The following is a 21,134-nucleotide window of genomic DNA, read 5'->3' on the forward strand; positions in this document are numbered from 1 at the left end:
ATGCCAAGATGTATTCCATTTCCTTCTTTACTGATCATACCCCTGGCAAGCTTTTATTATTTCTTAGTACCTGTCCTTAGTAATCTGTTTTAGATCCTTCTTTTGAGCCACTCTTGTTTCCTCCAGTCATTTATTTGATTAAATTTCTAACTCCCTGTCTCAATCACTCTGTGTAGAAGAATGGCCTCTTCTTAAAGCCTGAGCCTGCTTCTTTAAATTTAGCCAACCTTATGAATCTCTCTGCACACAGCCAACCCTTGATCATCTCAGCTAATGAAATGTATAAAAATAACAGATTATCTACAACACAAGAAAATCAGAAAAAAACAGACATCTGGCTTTGGAACATATCATGTGTACCTTTGGGCAAGATTTACTTTCTTAATTATGTTTTTGTTTAATCCAACCATTAGTAAGATTTTCTTTTATGATGAAGAATATCCGTCTCAGTTTTAAAATTTGATGTTATTTTTTTAAAAAGCCAATCAAGCATCAACTCTAGTTTTTCCTATGAAGTCTTTTTAACTAGTTCCTTCAATCTGCTGAAATCTGTCATAAAATCCATTTTCTGTTTCCTCTGATTTATCTCCGTTTCTTGGGATTCTGATCCGAAACAGTTTACCCTGTATTAACTTACTTTTTCAATCTAAAGTACCTTTTGCTTGAGAATGCAAAGCATTTGTTTTTAACAAACCTGACATTGTGAACTGAAAAGCATTTTAAAAACACTGACTGTCCAGTAAAAATTTTTTGTTTAGATACCAAAGGATATAAAACTGTTTTTGTCAGATTCTATAGGAAAACTCGGGGTTCCAAGGTAAATTACACTGGTAATTCTAGCAAATTGTATTTAGTAGGATTTCATGATGATTTGAAAACAGAAAAACTTTAATACTGGTCAGCCTCATCAATATATTAATTCTATATGTTAAAAACTCCATGGAATTAAATTCCCAATACAGGCACTTATAGAAACATCAAAACAAACTCACATATAAATCCTGCTCCTTTCTCTGGCTGCAGCCTAAACTCAGCTACCTTATTAGACCTACTCTTAAACCCTGATCTTGGCGTCACTTCCACTCCCAACCATCCCACAAATAATTTTTACATGTATAGGAAAAAGAAAAAGAAGTGGGTTTTAACAGGATCTTCTCTTTTGCCCCCTTCTCAGTTAACTGCCATTAAGCTTTTGGCCAAAGAGACCCCTAACCCCCAATTTTACGACTGTTTTTCTTTTACAGGTACTCAATTACATTCACCAAACTGAACCAAAGGACAAGGACTTCCCAAATTGAAAAAGGAACAAAACTGGAAAATTCTGCAGTTCTGTTCCTAGCTCCCTCCATAATTATGCACTATCTGAAACATGAAAGTAAAATATGTACAATTTTAAGCCAAATCAGATATTTTACTTGGAGTTGCTGATATACCAGAGGTTAAAACTAAAAATTTTTAAATATTACCACAGTTTACACATTTTTTGCATCTGAATGTAGGTTTATGGAGTTTGAACATCTTTTCATATACTATTCACATTACCAGAATTCAAAACAACCTCATTTCTAATTTTTTCCCCATGTGGAATTTTGGTAAGTGCAAATTATTTTACCTAAAATCCAACTCTTGGGCTGGTGTTATTTAGCCCAAATTCTTACAGAAGATGCTAAATATTAGCCAAATAAATTATTTTAATAGCGACCTTCCACATTGTCTTCAAACTCAGTAAATTCCACAACTGTATTTAAAAAACAAAACCCTTTCACAGTGCTAGTCCCATTGTGTCTAAAATACCTACACAAAGCCATATATTCTTAGTTTTTCATTTTACTTTTCCAGCCTGCTGTCTTCACCAAATACACAACTCTACAAGCCTCAATTACAGCCTTCCAAGCTGTGTCCACCAACATATGAAATTCTCAAGGAAAAGTAAATAAATAGTAATTAACTTAATTAGTAAAAATTCTTCTTTTAAAAATTTACCTTAACTTTAACAATCGCTTTTCTTTATGGAGATGAAATAGCATAAATCCTCCGAGGAAAAGTTGTCATCTACATGTACTCTCCACCAGCCCATCAAGTGTGGCATAAACAGGCATTTTTCTGACAGTCCCCCAAATAGTAGTCACAAGGTCTTTCATAGATGGTAAATTTCACACACACGGAAAAGGAAGAAGAGAAAGAAACATACCCGGTCATTTTCTGAACAGGTTTGATAGGTTTGGTTCACTTCTAAGAGCGGAGTATTTACTTATAATCTTTTAAAGCACAAGTGGCAGCCGGAGCCCTGGGTAAATAAAAACTTCAGAGAGTTTTAAAACCCTGCATCTTAACTCACTTCCCCTTGGTTCAAGGGGATGGCTCTGCAAACCTCACGGCAAATGAGATTATGCAACAGGTTTTTCCTCCCCACCTTATTTATTCATCACGGGCTGGTTAGAGGTGTGCTTTCTCCAAACAATTTGAGACACCCAGGACTTTAAAACGCCAAGGATCTTTGCAGATGACGTTTCACAAACTTCTTTAGGATTTTGCAGTATCCATTCATTTTCAGATCTATTTGTATTTTCTCAGGTTCTTTACCGGCTTCTTTAGGAAATAAACCCAACATCTGAAAACTTAGGTTTTGCATATTTTCCGCCGTGGTGTTTTATTACATGAACCTACACATGATACAGACCCTCAGTTTGTCTCCCTGGACTTTTTTATTTCTCACGTTTTACAGCTAATGTAAATAAGCCACTAGCGCACCGGGCCCCCCAACACCATGACCAGACCAGAGCGCCTGCAGGAAAATTGAGATTTTTTTTTGGTTCGTTGAAGAAAGCAGCACCGTCACCACCCAGGTGGCCTCGCCGCTTACCCCAAAGGCGAATTTGGGATAATGAGAACAGTCAGGCCGGGGCCCCACTTGGCAAGCGTGTTGTGTAACAGTCGCGCCTGCAAGTGAGCAGCTTCGCCCGCGAAGGTGCCGCGTCCCGCAGCAGTCGCTCCCCTCGGCAGGGCCGAGCCCGAGCCCGAGCCCGCTCCCGCACCGTGGCACGCCCAGGGGCGCACCGAGTGCGACCCCGCGTCCGGCCGCACGCCCCCTTCCCGCTCGGGCCGGCCCCCAGAGAGGCCTACACCCCCGCTTCGGACGCTCGTGCGGCTCCGGGCCGCGGTCGCCCCCACCCCGCCTCCCGAAAGGGTGGCCGAGACGCCGGGGAAGGCAGAGTCCGCGGCGCCAGAGCGCAGCGCCCGAAGTCGCGGCGCTCCGCTAAGCGTCCATGCGGCCGGGCGGGAGGGCGCCCCGAACCCCGCAGCCTCCCGCCCGAACACCCCGCGCGGTGCGCCCAGGCCACTTACTTTTCGGGCCGCCGACCTCCCGACTCCCTCTGAGGGAAACGAAAGTTGTCACGGCGTCTCCCCTCGGGCTCCCCTCGCCTTCCCAGGCTAGCGAGGCGCCGCCGCCGAGCCGGGAGGGCGGCTGCGCTCCCTCTCGCGTCCCGTCCCGTCGCTCTCTCCTCCTCCTCTTCTTTTCACTATATTATCTTCTCCTTCTCTGAGGGGTGGGTGGGGGCGAGAGGCTTAGGAAGAGAGGAGACGTTTGCAACTTTTCTTCACTCTTTCTCTTCCACCCTCCCCCCCTCTCAGCCTTCAAAAAAATGTCGAAAGGGGTGAAGAACTTGAGGAGGTAAAGGTGGGGGTCCGCGTGGTGAAAGGGGAGGGGAGGGAGAGGTGATAATAATCGTTTAAAAACTGATTAAAGCCCCCCAAGCAGTGATACACAGAAAGAGGGGGAAAGGCAGGGGGGGTGGGGTGGGGGGTTGGGGGAAAGAGAAAGAATCGCTGGTCAGGAAACTTCAAGCGCGGATGAGGTCATTGGTTTAAAAATAAAGAGATGGCGTCACTTGAAACCAATCCCAGTGAATGAACTCAGCAGAGCCCCGGGGAAAGGAGGAGACAGGCGAGGGCAGGGCGGTGGGCGGTGGGCGCCGGGCGGGGCCGCGCGCCCGCCCGCCCATCCCGCGGCCGCCCGAGCCCAGAGCGCGGCTCCGCGCCTCGTTTCGGCAGAGCGGGGAGGGGTCAGGTCACGTTCCCTTCCCGAGTTCGGCGACTCGGAGGCAGGTTCCGCGGGCGCCGCTGGGAGGAGCCGGGGCTGCGGGAGGAGGCGGCCCCGCGGCTTCCCTCCTCCTCCTCCTCCTCCTCCCGCGCCCGCGCGCCCGCCGTCCCCCCGGCCCAGCCACCCCCACCCCCCGGGCTCGTGCCCTCCATCCCGGGCCGGGGCGTCCGCAGCGCTGCGCCCCAACAGGTACTGTAGGGTTTTGCCGCCACCCAGACGCAGAGCCTTTCCCTCCTCCTTGGGCTGTTTCCAGCCGCCTCACCGACGTAAAGAAAAGCAAACACTGATTTGAGAGAGTTACAGTCGCTCTCTAAAAAGTCTGACGAGGCCAAAATGCAGGGCTCTGCTGCCTCTTAAGAGAGAAGTTAACAGGTACTTCAAGAAAAATCACACTAGTGTCGTCAGGCATTCCGCTATCTGTATTTGCGGTGGAAAGCCCGCACATGAATGTTCCTAAATTACTTTGCTTATATTTACAAATAGGAGTCCAAGCAGCCTAGAATTCTCTTCAAAACTGTTTTCTACATCGGGCAGCCCAGAATCATCTTCAAATAAGATCAGGCATTCACTGTCCTCTTGAGAGGTGCAAGACCCTTCCTGATTTAACTCTACATAACTCATGCATTTTTTTAAAATTTGAATTCATTAAAATTGCTTTGTTTCGAGACGACATTATGCACTTCGGAAAAGTAGAGACCTGGAGGGTGGTGAGAAACGAGGACTTGGAATCACTGAATAGGACAATCGGAGCTTTATCCCTGTGTTCTCTGAGCATTTGAGCATGAAGCTGCTTCTACTGAGAAGTACTCACGTGGATATCACATAAAGATGTGATTAATGATGGAAAAGCACGCTGCGAGTGGACTGCTCCATGAGCCAGAATTTATGTGTAGGAATACTCTCTTAAAACATTCCAACTGCAATGTACCGTACTGGGACACCAGCCCCTAAAGCACTGTTCGTTGTGGGATAGCCACGTGGACACTGCCTAAGTGTGGACTTTTTTTTTAATTGGCAAAAGAACTGATAAGCAGGTTTGGGGTGAGTTAGAAAGATAATACAGCTCTGTTGCTACTTTTCTGCCTTTAAATCCTGCAACTAAAAGGCATTCGTTATGATTGGTAATCATTTAAGGTTAGTATTATGGGGTCAGCCTCTGGGAATTTCTGACCCATTTTTTAGAGAAGGAAGAGGAGCCCATTTGGAGATGGGAGACGCACTTCTGGCAGTAAGTGAAGCCTGAAGGCCTCAGATGCAGAATCAACTTTCAGCCTGTGCCTTTGACCTCTTGACTTCAGCGGAGGGGAAGCAATCTCTCCCGCTGCTCCCTGTCCTCTGGCGGCCAGAACATGTTACTGCAGCCTCATTGGGATTGCTCGTGCACGGTGAGTAAACCCCTAAAAATCTAGTAACTAACCATAGATCTGCTGTTTTTAGAGTGGTTTGGAGGGGGTAGTTAGAAAGGATCTGCACCTCAAATCTGCTCAGTTGGAAGTGTTGGGATTTTTAGGAAGGAAGGAAAACATAGTCCTTGTACCAGAGGTAGAGACTGTGGATCTGGCCTAGATGAAATGCAAGAATTTATGATATACCCTTCACATGCTGCAGCTCCAGTTGCCTTACTTTAACTGACATGTGTTGAAACCTTTTTCCCCTTCCCTTATCTATACAATGACGTTTGTGTAATGTATGCACGTAGTGCTATATGATTGCTATTATGAGAGCCTCCTCGATGTATTTCATCTAGTTAGGGAAATAAGATATAGATTAAAGCTAATTAAAAGCTAAATGAGGCTGGGCGCGGTGGCTCACGCCTGTAATCCTAGCTCTCTGGGAGGCCGAGGCGGGCAGATTGTTTGAGCTCAGGAGTTTGAAACCAGCCTGAGCAAGAGGGAGACCCCCGTCTCTACTAAAATTAGAAAGAAATTAATTGGACAACTAAAAATATATAGAAAAAAATTAGCCAGGCATGGTGGCGCATGCCTGTAGTCCCAGTTACTCGGGAGGCTGAGGCAGGAGGATCGCTTGAGCCCAGGAGTTTGAGGTTGCTGTGAGCTAGGCTGACGCCACGGCACTCTAGCCCAGGCAACACAGTGAGACTCTGTCTCAAAAAAAAAAAAAAAAAAGCTAAATGAATGATTGAGTAACATACAATATTGGTTAAAAGAGTCTAGGGGAGAAAAGGAGCAAGGTAAGCTGGGATTGTCAGGGAAGGCACCTTATGAAGAGTTTTGATCTTACCCTTAAAGGACAGTTAAAATTTAGTTTGGGATAAAGAAGTCAATGGGGAGACTGTTCCAGAGGGGAAATGTCATGAGCAAAGACATGGAGGTGGAATGAATAATGAATAAGGTGTATTCAGGTGGGAGACGGGTGACCTGTCCAGTAGTAGTAGAGATTGGTGTTTAGCAATTAGGTATGAGGTTAGATTGAAGAGATACAGAGGTGTATTGTGGAGGTACTTGAATGTTAAGATAAATAGCTTGTTACCAGCCCAGCAAGTTAAGGGGAAACCATTAAACAACTTTACGTCACTGAAGAGTAAATTTCTCCTTCTACTAAAAAAGTTTCTATACATACTAACAATAAATAAATATGTGGAAACAGAAATTTAAAAAATAATACCATTTACAGTTACTCCAAAGAATATGAAATATTTAAGTATCAATCTAGCAAAACACATACAGGATCTGGATGCTGAAAATTATAAAAAGCTGATGAAAGAAATTAAAGAAGACAAATAATTGGAGTGACTTACCATATTCATAGATTAGAAGAACCCATAAAGATGTCAGTTTTTCCCAGATTTATCTATAGATTTAACATAATTCCCATCAAAATCCCAGCAAGTTTTTTTGTAGATATAGACAAGCTTAAACTCAGTGTCTAGCACATCTAGAGGCATGAGTGAGTGCTAGATTCCCCAAAGGCAGAGGAAGAGCTCATATACTTAGGGAACCAGCAAAACAGGGACTCCAAAGTTTATAATCAAATAATCTAGAAAGAAGCTATTTTCACTTCAGTACATGAAAGTGCATGGTTTAGTTTTGTTTTTAGTTAGAGTTAAATGTGAGGGAAGAGCACAAAATTTTTTAGTTAGAATTAAATGTGGGGGAGGAGTGCTGTAATCTTCAGTGTTTAAACCCTCTTAAGGTCTTACTCCATCCCCAGCTAAAGTTTATTCATTCATTCAACAAACAGTGATTAAGTGCCTACTACCTGTATGTGCCAGGCACCACGCCTAGCTCTGGGAATGTGGTTATAAATGAGATAGGAAAGGCCCCTTCCCTCGTGGAACTAACATTCTGGTGGGGAGAGAAGACAATAAGCAAATAAACAAAAACAATGCCCAAGACTGTGCAAGATCAACTACATAGGGAAAAAAACTGGATGAGGTGACAGTGAATGACTGAGGGTAGGGATGAAGGTAGTTGAGGAAGTTCAAGCTGGGTGGGGAGGCATTCGAATTGAGACCTGAAGGATGGCAACCAGGGAAAGTGGTCTGGGCAGAGGAAACAGGTCACTCTAAGACACTTCAGCAGAAACAGCATGGTTTGCAGAGAGTTGTGTGCTCCCAGAGCCAAAGGGAGGCCAATGGGGCTCACGTGTATAACACAAGGGTGGGGAGGAGTCAGACTATGTAGAACCTTAGTCCATGGTAAGGAGTGTGGGTTCTGTTCTAAAAGATTTAAGCAGGCTAGTACATGATCTGATTTATGAAGAGGAAATTGGCAAGTAAGCATAATAGGTTAGTTTTCAATAATATTCTATAAATATTTTTTATTTAATTTAGCAGCTTCCTTTTCCAATAGGAAGAGAGTATTTTTGATAATTTAATCTCCAGGGATCCCTTTCATGTCCCCAAATCAAGTGCTCTTAGCCCAGGATTCATAGATTCCTAGACAGCAAATGGGTGGGCTTCAGAAGGTATAGGCGCACCCTGAAATCTTGTGCATACATGCTTATGTGTGTTTTTCTGTGAGTGGCTCCCTAGGTTTCAACAAATTTTCAAAGAATTTTGTCATATGCAAAAAAGTGAGTAAGACCCACTTCACTTATAAGTCTTGGCTGTGCTTTTTGGATAGTAGTTGCTGCTGTCATCTTAGGGTTCATAGCCCTGTCCAAACAAATTATAGTTCTGGACAGAAGCAAGCGCTGCCTCAAAGAGATGACACTATGTTGGAGGAGGGCGATATTTGCAGCAGAGTAGGAGGGAATGTTCCACAAGTTTGCCACGGAGGGAACTTCATGGAAGAAAAATTTTACCTGTGTAATGTGAGAACTAGAAGATACCTAGACATTTCCTGGTACCATCCCACTCACATTACATGTAAGAAAGTGAAGGTGCAGAGAGGTTAAGTGGCTTGCCCAAGGTTGCACAGCTAGTTAGGGACTAAAGTGGGATTACAAACAGGTCTCCCAGCTCCCAGCTCCTCATGGAAAGGTTTACAAAGAAACTGTACCAAATATTGAGCTTAAAAGTTTAATGGGAATTAAATGTTCATTCGATTCAATTACACAAATACATGCCTATTCCTGAGGAATTAGAAGGAAAGAGGTTCAAAAATATATAAGTTCTCAGCCCTGAAAGAAATGAAAGACATCAATGTTAAGATGTACAACCAAGAAAGAGTAAATAGCAATAATACTCTGTGTTACCCGGTATATCTGATCTTTTTGTGGCATATATGTAAACAGACACAATAACTTACACACACTAGATGATTTTTCATTTATGAATTTGGCAATTATTTTAAAAATTGGCAATCCCACGATTAAGTCAAGAGTGTGGAGAAACCGACTTTCTCAATACCACTGGTGAGAGCATAAGCTGACATAACTCTTCTGGAGGGCAATTTGGCAATATGTTTTCAAAAGTCTTTAAAAATGCATACCCAGCAATTCTACTTTAAGAATTAGTCTTAAGGAAATGATAGTACTATTTCCAAAGGCATATGAATAAGGGTGTTAATCGTGATGTAAAATAATAGCTAGCATTTATTGAAAATTACGTCATTCAATCCTCACAACGATTTTTACCTCCAGTTTACAGCTGACTTGCTCAACGTTGCACACCTGACGGAAGAGCTGGGATCTGGGTAACATGCACTATACATCTAAGCAGAATCAAGATCCTGGGGGCTTCACAAGCTGTACCAAAGGGCTTGGACTTTATTCAAGGCAAGCAATGAGCTCACCTTTGAAAGATTTTAAGCAGGAGAAGTGACAGGATCAGATTCGCAGTTTGCCACGTAAAGAATGGTTCGGTGGGGTCTGTAAAGCAAGATAGGAAACAGTTGTACAAGTTAGAGAATTAAATGGAAATGGAGAGGAAAAGACAGATGCAAGATATTAAAAAGCAAGCATCCAGAGGATCTCGAGACCAGTTAGGTAGGAACTGCTGAGGAAAAAGGCAGCGTCAAGGGTGACTCCTCAGTTTCTGACTTGGTTGGATGTGGTGCTGCTTACTATGGCCAGAGGAAAGATGAGAGGCTGAATTTTAAGCATGTTTGAGGGGCCTGTGGAAGCTCGAGAGGTACTAGGAGGCCGTTGCATTTATGTGTCTGAAGGTCAGAGGCGGGAGATAAGGATTTGAGATTCATTAGCCATATTTTGTTGTAGCCATGGCCAGTAGATGAGATCACAGGGAAAGTGAGGGAAAAAATGTTGGCAATCCAGGGAACTGTGAGGCTTCAAGCTCATAGGGAGGCTGAGGAGGAGAAACTAGAGAACTAGAAAGAAAAGCAATGAAAGTGGCGGTTACAGAAAGAAAGCCAAGAAAAGAGTTTTAAGCAGGGAAAGAGTGTATTTCTGGCAGGTTAATACCTCAGGGAAGACCCGTGAGATAAGGACTAAAAATTCTTTCTTTGATTTAGCAATAAACTGACGGTGCAGAGGGTGGTTTCACTGAAGACAATCTTGCAGAAAGCAAGATTGCAGTGAGTTGAAAAAGGAATGAGAAGGAAGAAAATGGAAACAGTGAAATCGAAACTACTCTTTCAAGAAGGTTGACCTGTTAAGAATAGGATAATATGTAGTTAGAGACAGATGGAGAACATTTAAACCCTATAAAAATCCTAATGACCTGATAACCAGTCTAAGGTTTGGTTTTGTTTTGTTTTAATCAAACAATTCATAACAAACAGGGATTAAAGAAATGAGAAATGAGAATTTCTCAGTTGCAACCTCAGGAGAGTTGCAGATGGACTTTCACTACCTACAGCCCAAACTTTATTTTTAGTATTATGTGGAACACACACATTTGAGGGTTTTGTCAAGGATGTTTTGACAAGTCTTATAATAACTGTAAAATAAAATATTAAGAATAAAAGAATTATCATTTCTAACATCGGATGTATTTATCTTTTAAAAGGCTGAAAAATACTTTTACGACCAGAAAAAAATAATGGTGGTAGTAGGGGGACAGTAAATAAATAAAAGGCTAAAAAAGATTTGTTAGTAATTACTTAAAACTTTTCTCAATTGTTGACTCCAACTCACAAAACTTTAAATATAAGTGGCAAATACCTAAATTTTTTATTCTGCTTCCAGTTATCCTAAGGATTATATACAACTCTCATAAACTTCAGAATAAAATTAAATTTAATTCACTTCAGTAAATAAAGGTCTTATAGCACCTTTAATAGAAAGTCTATACAGGAATTGAAAAATTAGAAAACAGAAATAAGGATGGTGCAACAATCAAAAAAATTGTGAACCACTAGGTTAGATGAATTTTGCTTCTTTTCATCTGACCCTAAAGGAAAATAACTGGAATGAATACAGTAATGTCCTTTTTTTTTTGACATAAAGAATATGTTTTTAAAAATTGGTGTCTGTTTTTGAAAGCCAGAGAGTTTTAAATGTTTTTTTTCCCCCATTTTCGGAGTAAACACACTTCTCAATGTGCTCAGTTTTTAAATTCTCAGTGGCTTCCTGGACTAACAATGACGACATTCAACAACATTCATGTTTATAAATGTAAACATTTACCTTCAGGAACAGTCTTTAACCAGTAACTGAACCTCTTGTTCAATGTTGGTTAAAGAGCAAGATGGGATATTCTGACCAAATAACAAAATACTATTTTAATTAAAAATACTCTTTAAATTTGTGTAAAGTCAATTTTTTTAATGTCTTGACAAAAAGATCTATTCCTCTAGTTTAGGTCACTGAGTTTTAGAAATATCTCAAACCACTACTATAAAGAAACTAGAAATTCAATGGAATTTGAAAATAAGCTATCACCATATCAAATGTCAAATCAAATACACAAGCAGTTCCTTTGTACAAAGTATGTACTGGATTTTTTTTCTTAGAGACAGGGTCTCACTGTCACCCAGGCTAAAGTACAGTGGCACTATCATAGCTCACTGCAGCCTCGAACTTCTGGGCTCAAACAGTCCTCCTGCCTTGGTCTCCCAAGTGCTGGGATTATAGGTTTGAGCCACCTCACCTGGACCATGTTGGATTTTTAACTCTCATAACAAACCTAAAAGTTAGATATTATTATTTTCTTTCCTATTTTACAGTGGAGGAAATTGAGGCTGAGAAAAGTTAAGGTGTTTGCTCAAAGACACATAGCTAGTAAATAGTAAGTTAGGATTTGAACCCAAGAAGTTTTCCCACAAGATATTGTTGAAAAGATAAACAAAAATACAAAGTATAAATACAGTAGTTCAAAATAATATTATAAGCAATGCCACTATCTTAGAAGGTACTTCTGTGATTACTGGTCTAACTTATCACTCAGATATGAGCTATAAAACTTAGAAAAAATGAGAGCTCACTGACCTGGGGCAGAAGGAGTCAGCCAGCTACAAATTCCAGCTCTGCCACATGTTGGCTATGTGACTTGAGGGAAACTTAGTTTTCTTATCTGTAAAATGAGGATAACACCAACTTTTCAGAGTTATTATGAGGTTTAAATAAAATACCAAGTAGAGCTCCAAGTACAGTGCCTAGCATACATGGTAATACTACATACTGAGTCCTTCCTACTTAGGAAAGGCTGTATGTAGACCTGACTCAGATCTTGAACAATGGATTGAATTGGGATATTAAAAGAGAATGGGAAGCTCATTCTAGGAAGAGAAAAAAAGCACAATAAGACCCAGCAGGGAAAAGGTGTTTAAAAGAGTTTAACTGAAGCAGAACATTTGAATCTAATAGTATATAATAAGCCTGGAAAGCAGTTTGGTCCAGATTACATCAGATCTTAGACAAGGAATTTAGCCTTTATATTATAAATAGCAGGGAATGATGGAAAGTTTGATTCTTTTTCAAATTATGCTTTATTGGTCTTATTTTCTATTACAAAGCAATACATAGTCATTGTAGAAAGTCTAAATTATAGAGAAGTATAAAATGTAAAGAATACACAAATCACTTTATTCAATAGTTACCTTGGGAGAGAAAGAAATTTTTTTATTGTTCTATTCCTTAATGGAAATTTTTTCTTTTCCCCTAGATTTATTGAGGCATAATTGACAAATAGAAATAGTATACATTCAAGATAGATAACGTGATGGTATCATATACACATACATTGTGAAATGATTACCACAATCAAATTAACACATACATCACCACACAGGTACCATTTTCCTTTGGTGCTATTTTGATTGAGTTTTTTTTACCATGTACATTTGTTATTTTAATACTAACAATAAAGTTTATAAATACATGGAAAGCACTAAGCACATTTATGAAACTTTTCTTTTTATGTGACTATTTGCCTCTAAAAAATGGAATTACATCTTTGAGATGGTCACATAACCAGTGAGAGCTCCCCAAGGCTGGAACCATACATTTCTAAGGTACAATGATTGCTTATCTTTATTTTATGTATCTTGTCCTATTATTTTCAACATATAGTTGTAACATATTTTCTTTTTCCTTTTCATATAAGTAAGTTATTTAATTTCTCTAAAATATATCGCTACTATAACACTATCCAAAGATGACTTCTGAGGACATTTGGGTGTATCTTTTCCTGTATAAAGGTTTGGACTTGGAGAAAAATGGGATAAAAGTGGAACTTTAGGTGACTTTGACCAAAACGGATTATAAAGATCTAACCTGGGCTATGGTAGCAATTCAGGCATAAGTCAAAAAGGGGCACAACTAGTACAGTGACAATGGATATGGAAAGAAAGCAACACAAGAAATAATATAGAGGGAGAATTGACGGGACTTGGTGATTCACGAGCTATGGAAGGTGAAGGAGATGACTAATGAAGGATGATGCTAAGATGTCACCTGTGGCAGTTTACATAAACTTCAATTTCCTCATCTATACAATGGAGTTAATAATTGTACCTTCCTTCTAGAGAGGTTGGGAGGATTAAATGGATGACGTCTCAAACACTTAGCACAATAACTGGAATGCATTCCTGGTAAATATTAGCTTTTGTTGTTTTTACAGATGTTGAATCTACACAACTTTTGTTATTTAAGAATAACAAAATTCCTAAAAGAAATAGGAAAATCAGGAAAAAGGTCTGATTGAGGTTGGGGGAATGGAGTGGGCTGTATTTTAGACATGTCAAATATAGGTTTATGGTGGACAGTCAATTAAAAATGTTCGGCAAGAAGCCACCACTGGCCAGTGATGTTTGATGATGGGTACATTTTAGGAAGACTTCATATTCATGAGAAGCAGACATTTGGAGAGCGGATACCACTGCAAAGTACCTCTCTCCCCAAACTCCATTCAATTAGCAGAAATTACCCGAACTAATGAGCAAGCCCTACATGTTGTTGATGTCTTGGCTGAATGGCTTTCCAGGCAGGACAGATGCCAAAGTAGTGAAGCACTTAGGTTTTGGAATCAGATAGATCTGTTTGAATCCCAACTCTCCCACTTACTACTGTGTGATCACAGGAAAATTAGCTCTCTAAACTTTAGTTTTCTTGTTTATGAAATGGGATAAAAAAAATTCCTACCTCCTAACACTGATGGGAGGATTAAATGAGACTATTTAAAAGAAACCCTTTATAAAACATAAGATGTGATATAAATACCAAGTATTGCTATTAATCTTGTCTGTCCTTGAGGTTAATAGTTACGTTTATATTTCTTCTCCATCCTTTGTGATGTGAAACACCAGAGGTACTCTCCACTAAACTGCAGGTCACTTTGCCCCCTTAACTTTGGTCTTCAGCCTCTCCCTATAGCTCAATCCCTGTGGGAACTTTGTTGCCCATGGTTATGTGAAATCCCAGAATGCCAGACAGCATCTCTGGGGCAAGACAGTCTGTCAGTCTTTGCTTGGAGAGACCCTCCTTATTAGCTTCCTTTCACTGCTATAAACAAATCACCCAAATGTAGTGGCTGAAAACAACATAAACTTATTGTCTTATAGTTCTGTGATTCCGAAGTCAAAAATGAGTCTCCCTGGGATACAATCAAGGTGTCAGCAGGGCTGCATTCCTTTCTGGAGGATCTAGGAGGAAACCCACTTCATTGTCCTGTCCAGTCTAGAAGTGGCCTGGGTCCCTCGGCTCACAGCCTTCTTCCTCCGTCTTTACAACCAGCAATCGCAGCTTGAGTTCTTCCCACCTCACCACCACCTCTCTGGTTGTCTTCAGCCCCCCTCATCTGTTATTAAGGACACTTGTGATTACATCGTGTCCACCTGGACAATCCAGACTACTCTCCCTATTAAGTTCTGCTGATTAGCAACCTTAATTCCCTTTACAACCTTAATGCCCCCATCACTATGTAACCTAAGGTAGTCACAGATCCTGAGGATTAGGACGTGAACATTTTGGGGGACCATTATTCTGCCTACCATACCCTCCACAAACAGAACTCCAGGGAGGTTTGCCCCTACTTCGTCTCTCTGATTGACTAAATGATGAACCATCAATCACAGTTTGATACTTGTAATAATCACAATTAGGAGGTCTTTGATAATAAGATTTTTCTCCTGGTCTAATCCTGATTCTGCTCTGTTCTTTAAGATTTATTTGCAGCCAAACACAATGAATGTTAACTAAAGATTTTGAAAGAAATAGTGATCCTAGTAAATCCTTTCCAGTATGGGGGAAAAAGGTTTATCATCAACCATTCATTTTTATAAATGATATGAGCATCCATTCCATTTCTGAAACTAACCCACTCCACAAATCCGCCATGATTATTACCAATACGCTTCTTTTTTTTTTTTAACAGAACCTCAACAGCAGTGTTTTCATTTTAGCTCCAATTGATGATTAATGGACAGCAGAATATATCTTAAGAAAGACAGGTGGGCCGGGCGCGGTGGCTCACACCTGTAATCCTAGCTCTCTGGGAGGCCGAGGCGGGCGGATTGTTTGAGCTCAGGAGTTCGAAACCAGCCTGAGCAAGAGCGAGACCCCGTCTCTACCAAAAATAGAAAGAAATTAATTGGACAGCTAAAAATATATAGAAAAAATTAGCCGGGCATGGTGGCGCATGCCTGTAGTCCCAGCTACTCAGGAGGCTGAGGCAGAAGGATTTCTTGAGCTCAGGAGTTTTGAGGTTGCTGTGAGCAAGGATGACGCCCGGGCAGCAGAGTGGGACTCTGTCTCAAAAAAAAAAAAAAAAAAGAAAGAAAGAAAGACAGGTGGAAAATATCAGGTTGCAAAGCAAAGCATGTAAATATACCAGAGATGGGAATTTTTTATTTTTTTAAGGGGTAAAAGGCCACGAGTACTATTTTAGGAGTGCCAAAGGTTCAAACACTATAGTTGGAAATATGAAAAACCTCAATGCCTTTCAATTTCACACCAAAATTCAATATTTCTAACTTTTAGCTTCTTTTATCTCAAAGTATATAAATGTGCTCAAAATAAATTTGTCCATATCTCCAGTGAAGGTACTTTCCACAATAAAAAAAATTGTTAATGGCTGATCCTAATTTTCTAGTGAGTAGGAGGCTAGCCTTAGCATGTGATTGAAAGAAAATGTAGCTTGAAAAACAGGAGAGGCTAGCACTAAATTGTTCTATGACTTTAGGCAGGACACTCAAGAGAAGGAAAAGACAGAGTGCCAAGTATTGAGCATCTATCATTGCCAAGCACCGTGTTTACGTCCATTACCTCACTGAATTTTTACAACATCCCTTCTAGGCAGGCATTGCTGTCTCCACTTTAAAGATGAGGAAACTGAGGCTCTGAGATGTTAGGAGACTCCCCCAATCACACAGCTAAGGAGTAGCAGCAATGGGATTTGAGTCCAGATCTGCCTGACTCCAAAGCCCATACATGCTCTCTCTACACCACCAGATGCTCTTCCCTGTTTCCTCAACTGCACAATGAGGGAGTTGAGTCAGATAATCTCTGATGCCCCTCAAGCTCTGACTGTATGGCCTCCATGGTCGGGAAGGGAAGGGGAATCACGGAAGGGTCTCGGGCACCATGGTGGGACATCTTTTTCTCCTGAGTGGGAAAACACTGGAACCACGTGTCCTACCTGTACCGTCTTGACTCCCTGTCCCACAAAAGGAGGCTGCTGCTGCTGACAACACCACAAATCATGGGACTCCCAATGCCCACCACTTAAAAAAGAAGCAAGTCTTCTAATTCTCCTTTGTAGGGCCATGTTTTAATAATTTAAATTTCCCAAAACAAATCCATCAACACTTACTCTTGAGAATTTTATTGTGTCCAAAACTGAGTTAAATTGTATTATGAGGCTACATCAGGGACAAAAAAGAAGTATAAGATATAGTCTGTATTCTCAGGGAACTTATAACCAGCTAGGAGAACACAACTAACACAAAAAACAATTTTTAAAAACAATGTATAATGCAGGACTGAACGGTGTAGTCCAGATAATATGTACTACAAGAGTGCAGAGAAATGGGAGATCGATGGAGACAATAGTACCTATGAGAACTGGGGCAAAGACAATGTTCTTCACCTTGCATTCTTGACTAGTCTTTCCTGGCCTTCTCTGTAATTGTGAAATCCTGGTATGAACCTTTCACATAGTTCAAGCATTCTCAGCTTTGCAGGCCACAGTGATGTCCTTCATATCACGTCATCTGAATGCCACTTCATCTTTATTGGCATGTATGGGAGGGATAAAACCCCAATGGTATGCAAACACCGTCATGGGTACTTGCTTCAAGCCATGGGAAGTTTCATGCAAAACCAGTTTCTCAATAGGGCCAATGTTGTGTAAAGGTGTAAGAAGCTTGAGAAACTAGTTAAAGGCAAAGCCTGTCACAGCAAGAACCAGATTTGAATGGGGACACTTTTCTGTCTGTGTCAGCAGGGTCAGCTCGCAGCCCCTCACCTGCAGGGTGCCTATGCTTAAGAACTTCTCGGACACTTTGGCACAGAAGCCACAGGACCATGTTCAATGTAACAGGAACTCATTATCCCCAAATCCCTCTGCGTCTGCCCACTCTCATAGGCCACTCTATTGTAAGAGACTGTAAGTCTCAAAAATTGTTCCAGAATGCTCTCCCCACCCACAGACAACTAAATATGTGTCCCATTCTCCAAATTCCACCATAAACTTAATCTGGGAATATGATCCCTAGAGATAATGTGAGATAATAAGGTAGCCTAGTAGATTTATCAGTCACTATATATTTACTGTGTGTTCTGAAACAAGACTAACTGAGGAATGTTTTCCAAACTAGTTGAACACATAAAATGAATACACAGGAAACCTAAGTGTACCTGCTAGAATAATAGCATTTGTGCTAAATCAAGGGTAACTGGTTCAGAAAAGTGAGACATCGATAAGTACAGAAGTAATGAGAGAAAGTTTCACTGAGGCAAAGTTTAGGATAGACCTTAAAGAATGGGAAGAATTTGGATTGGCAGGGAATAGTAATTATGACATTCTAGAAGTGAGGAATACCACAATCAAAGATGGTAAAAGTGGAAGATATATTCATAGAAAACCAAGGCAGTCTTGTTCGAGAAAGTGTGGCATAGAACGTGCACAGCAAGAATTAGTGGGAAGTAAAATCATATGGATAGGATGAATTCATCAACAAATTTAGCAAACACATTAAGCGCTGACTAGGTGTCAAACACTATACTCTTGCTGCGTAATATCTTACACCTTTAACGCTTGCAATGTGCCAGGCACTGTGTTAAGCACTTTACCTGTATTATCTCATTTAATCATCACTACAGACCTATGAGATATGCACTGTTAGTATCTCCACTTTACAGATGTAAATGATGAAGCCCAGAAAGGTTAAGGAACTTGCTCCAGATCACATAGTTACTATGTGGAAAAGCCTGGGTTTGAACCAAGTTAGTCAGCTCAAGCATGGGTTCTGAGCACAATGCTAAACTGCCTCCACACATATTATCTCATTAAATTCTCATAAACCTCCTTATGACACAGGCATTGTTATCCCCATTTTGCAAATGAGGATTCAAGGCTCCAAGTGTCAGTGAATTACCCAAAGTCATTCTGCTGAGTACAGACCTGGGATTTGAAATTAAGTCTACTATCTCCAGGTGCATTAAACTTTCCATTACAATGTAGTCACTTGGCAGAAGGGTTGTCTAGTATGGAATCAAATTAGGAGAAACTGACAGCCTGAGAAGAACAAGAAGCCTACATGATAGGAAGGGGAAGAACTTCAGGGTTTAGAGCAGACATGATTTGATTAATGAAGATTGGTCTGGCCTCAGCCTGTCACAGGGAATTGAATCAGGGAAAGAGCAGATATGAGCACTAGATGACATTAGAGGAGGTAAGGCCCTAGAAACGGGCATGGGGGGAGGAAAAGACAGAAAAAAGATCAATATTTAAAGGAAAACCTGATCACTGTGGGGGCTGAATGGCCGAGAGTGATGAAAGAGGACATCAAATCAAAGAGGACTTTGCTTCTGTATCTAAAAGACTTAATGGACTATTGACAGGGACTGAGACGTTATATGAGCAGCTGGTTTGTGGCAAAAAATGAAGGTTGTTTTTGAACATGTTGCAGTCTGCTTGGCAGAACAATGACCAGCACATTCCCGAGGAAATGGCCAGTAGGCAGTCAGGGACATGGGATTGGAGCTCAGGTAGAAAGCTGTCAATCAAACCTGACAAACGCTCTACAAGGACTACTGAAGGGGCAGACCATTCAGATCCCAAGGAAAATAGGTTTTTTAATAGTCAGAATAAGCCAGGAGTCAGCAGAGAACAAAAGTGAATAACAGAAGAGACCAGTCCCACAGGTCAAGACAAGTAGGGCCAAGGCAGAGATAAAAATTAAAAGGACATACCAGCAGACGAGATCTCCACCAATGTTAAGGAGAAATGACCACAGAATAATTTCCTGTCCTATTTCTAGCATTTTGGGGTGTTCCCCTATTACAGGAGCCAAACCCAGATTAACTGGATGCGACCCAGTACTCTGACTCTGCAAAGCAATCAGGAATCTTCCTAGCAGGGAGTACACAGTCTACATCAGCACAGGGAGAAAACTGAAGTTATCAAAAAGGGGCTCTCCACTGAATTGTGCACTTTAAAATGGCTAAAATGATAAATGTTATATGTATTTTACCACAATAAAAGGGGGGCCTATCCCCTGAAAATATAAACATCTATGGATCCCCCAAATCTCCAAAAGCTCATCTAACTTAGCATCCCCTGCACCACCCCTCTTTGTTAAAGATCTTGATTTCTTTGGCCAAGTTGGTGGCTGTGGTGCTAAGGGCTTGAAGGGACCTATGAAGCCATGGATGCTGTGGCTACCTGGCTCCCACGTCCCTTCTGATCTGGAAAGAAAAAGGAATAGTCAGTTGTGCTCAATTTGCAGTGGAAATTCCTCTTCTGGCCATTCTGCTGCTCCATCTTTCCTTTTTTCAGAACACTGGGAACGAGACACATTGGCCAAAGCCCCACCCTCTGTGACATCTTCTGCCTGGCACAATTAAGAAAGTGAGACGTAGAGCGACTCAGCCAACACCTAGGAGAGACTCACCTGAGAAAGGAACCTAGGTGTCCTGTAATCTCAGTTCTTCCTCATTGCCCTTTGGATACGCCCTTGGGGTTGTAGGGGCCTCCTAACCAGAAATCACCTCCAAGCCTATATCCAATTCCTTTCCTGCTCAATATATAACCTATTCCTAGGTCAGGAGTCTTCCACAACCTAGGGCAGCCCAAAGGGGCTCCTGCACTCTTGAAAGTAGCAAGGTGGGGTTCCTCCTCATTTTATAAGTGAAGAAACTGGGCCCAGGATTGGTTTGCTGAAGTGCATACACCTGGCTAATTGCAGAACAGGAAGGAGAGCAGGTCTTCTGACCCACTCTCCAAATTGCTTTCAGCCAGACAAAGAGATCCCAGCTGAAATATTTGGAATTCTATTTTTATTGAAGCTTTGCTTTTCCCAAGATTTAGTCTCTTTTACTCCCTCTTTCTCAGACGATGTTTAAAATGTCTGGAAATGCCATTTAGGGGTCTAGAAGAGAATGGTAACAGCAGTGATGGGGTGGGGTGGCTCACTGGTTACCCACAAAACCATCACGCACTGCCTATTATGCCGTGGCTACTACTCGGATCCGGGCTCTCCCTCAACCCTTGTGCAGCAGAGCCTAGTAAGGGGCCCTGTACACTAGGGCTCCTAGTCTTCTCTGTCACAGCCCATGTATGTTGACCTTTGTGTCTGCCTCTGAAATCCTTGATTGCCAATGTCAACAGGCAGCCCATTGGCTTGGGAGGGGCCCTCCGAGGCTATGGCAAGATAGAAGAATGACAGTACAGCTCATCATAAATGTATTTATCAGGTGAACTTCAGGAAAAACTGGTTGCTCAGGCTCGCCACCTCAAGCAAAATAGCTTTGTGTGAAGCTTGACATGGTGTGTGTCTGTGGGTCAGTTCAGCACACAAAAGATTCTTTTTTTCTATTCTGTAGATCGTTCAAGCTATAAAGTTAACCAGAGAAATGGATTATCTGTTTTTATCAAACCTGTATTTTTCTATGGTCATTTTCTGAAAATGCTGAAATGTAAATCTAGAACTTTTCAGTCATAGAGACAGATACTCATAAAATAGCAGAGCTGCATGGGACTTGGAAATCACCAATCCAGCCCCTA

At 41.4% G+C, this 21,134-nt stretch overlaps 1 protein-coding gene across 1 annotated transcript in view; it reads right to left on the reverse strand.

Moving 5' to 3' along the window:
* DUSP16 (dual specificity phosphatase 16) overlaps positions 1 to 3,752 on the reverse strand; it is a 115,415-nt gene extending 111,663 nt beyond the window's left edge. The window contains exon 1 of the mRNA XM_012655786.1: positions 3,346 to 3,752. The gene's annotated coding sequence lies outside the window, so the exon portion shown is untranslated. The remainder of the gene's footprint in view (positions 1 to 3,345) is intronic.
* Between the last annotated feature and the right edge of the window lie 17,382 nt (positions 3,753 to 21,134).

The sequence above is a fragment of the Propithecus coquereli genome, unplaced genomic scaffold (genome assembly GCF_000956105.1).
Source record: "Propithecus coquereli isolate 6110/MARCELLA unplaced genomic scaffold, Pcoq_1.0 Scaffold487, whole genome shotgun sequence".
NCBI lineage: Eukaryota > Metazoa > Chordata > Mammalia > Primates > Indriidae > Propithecus > Propithecus coquereli.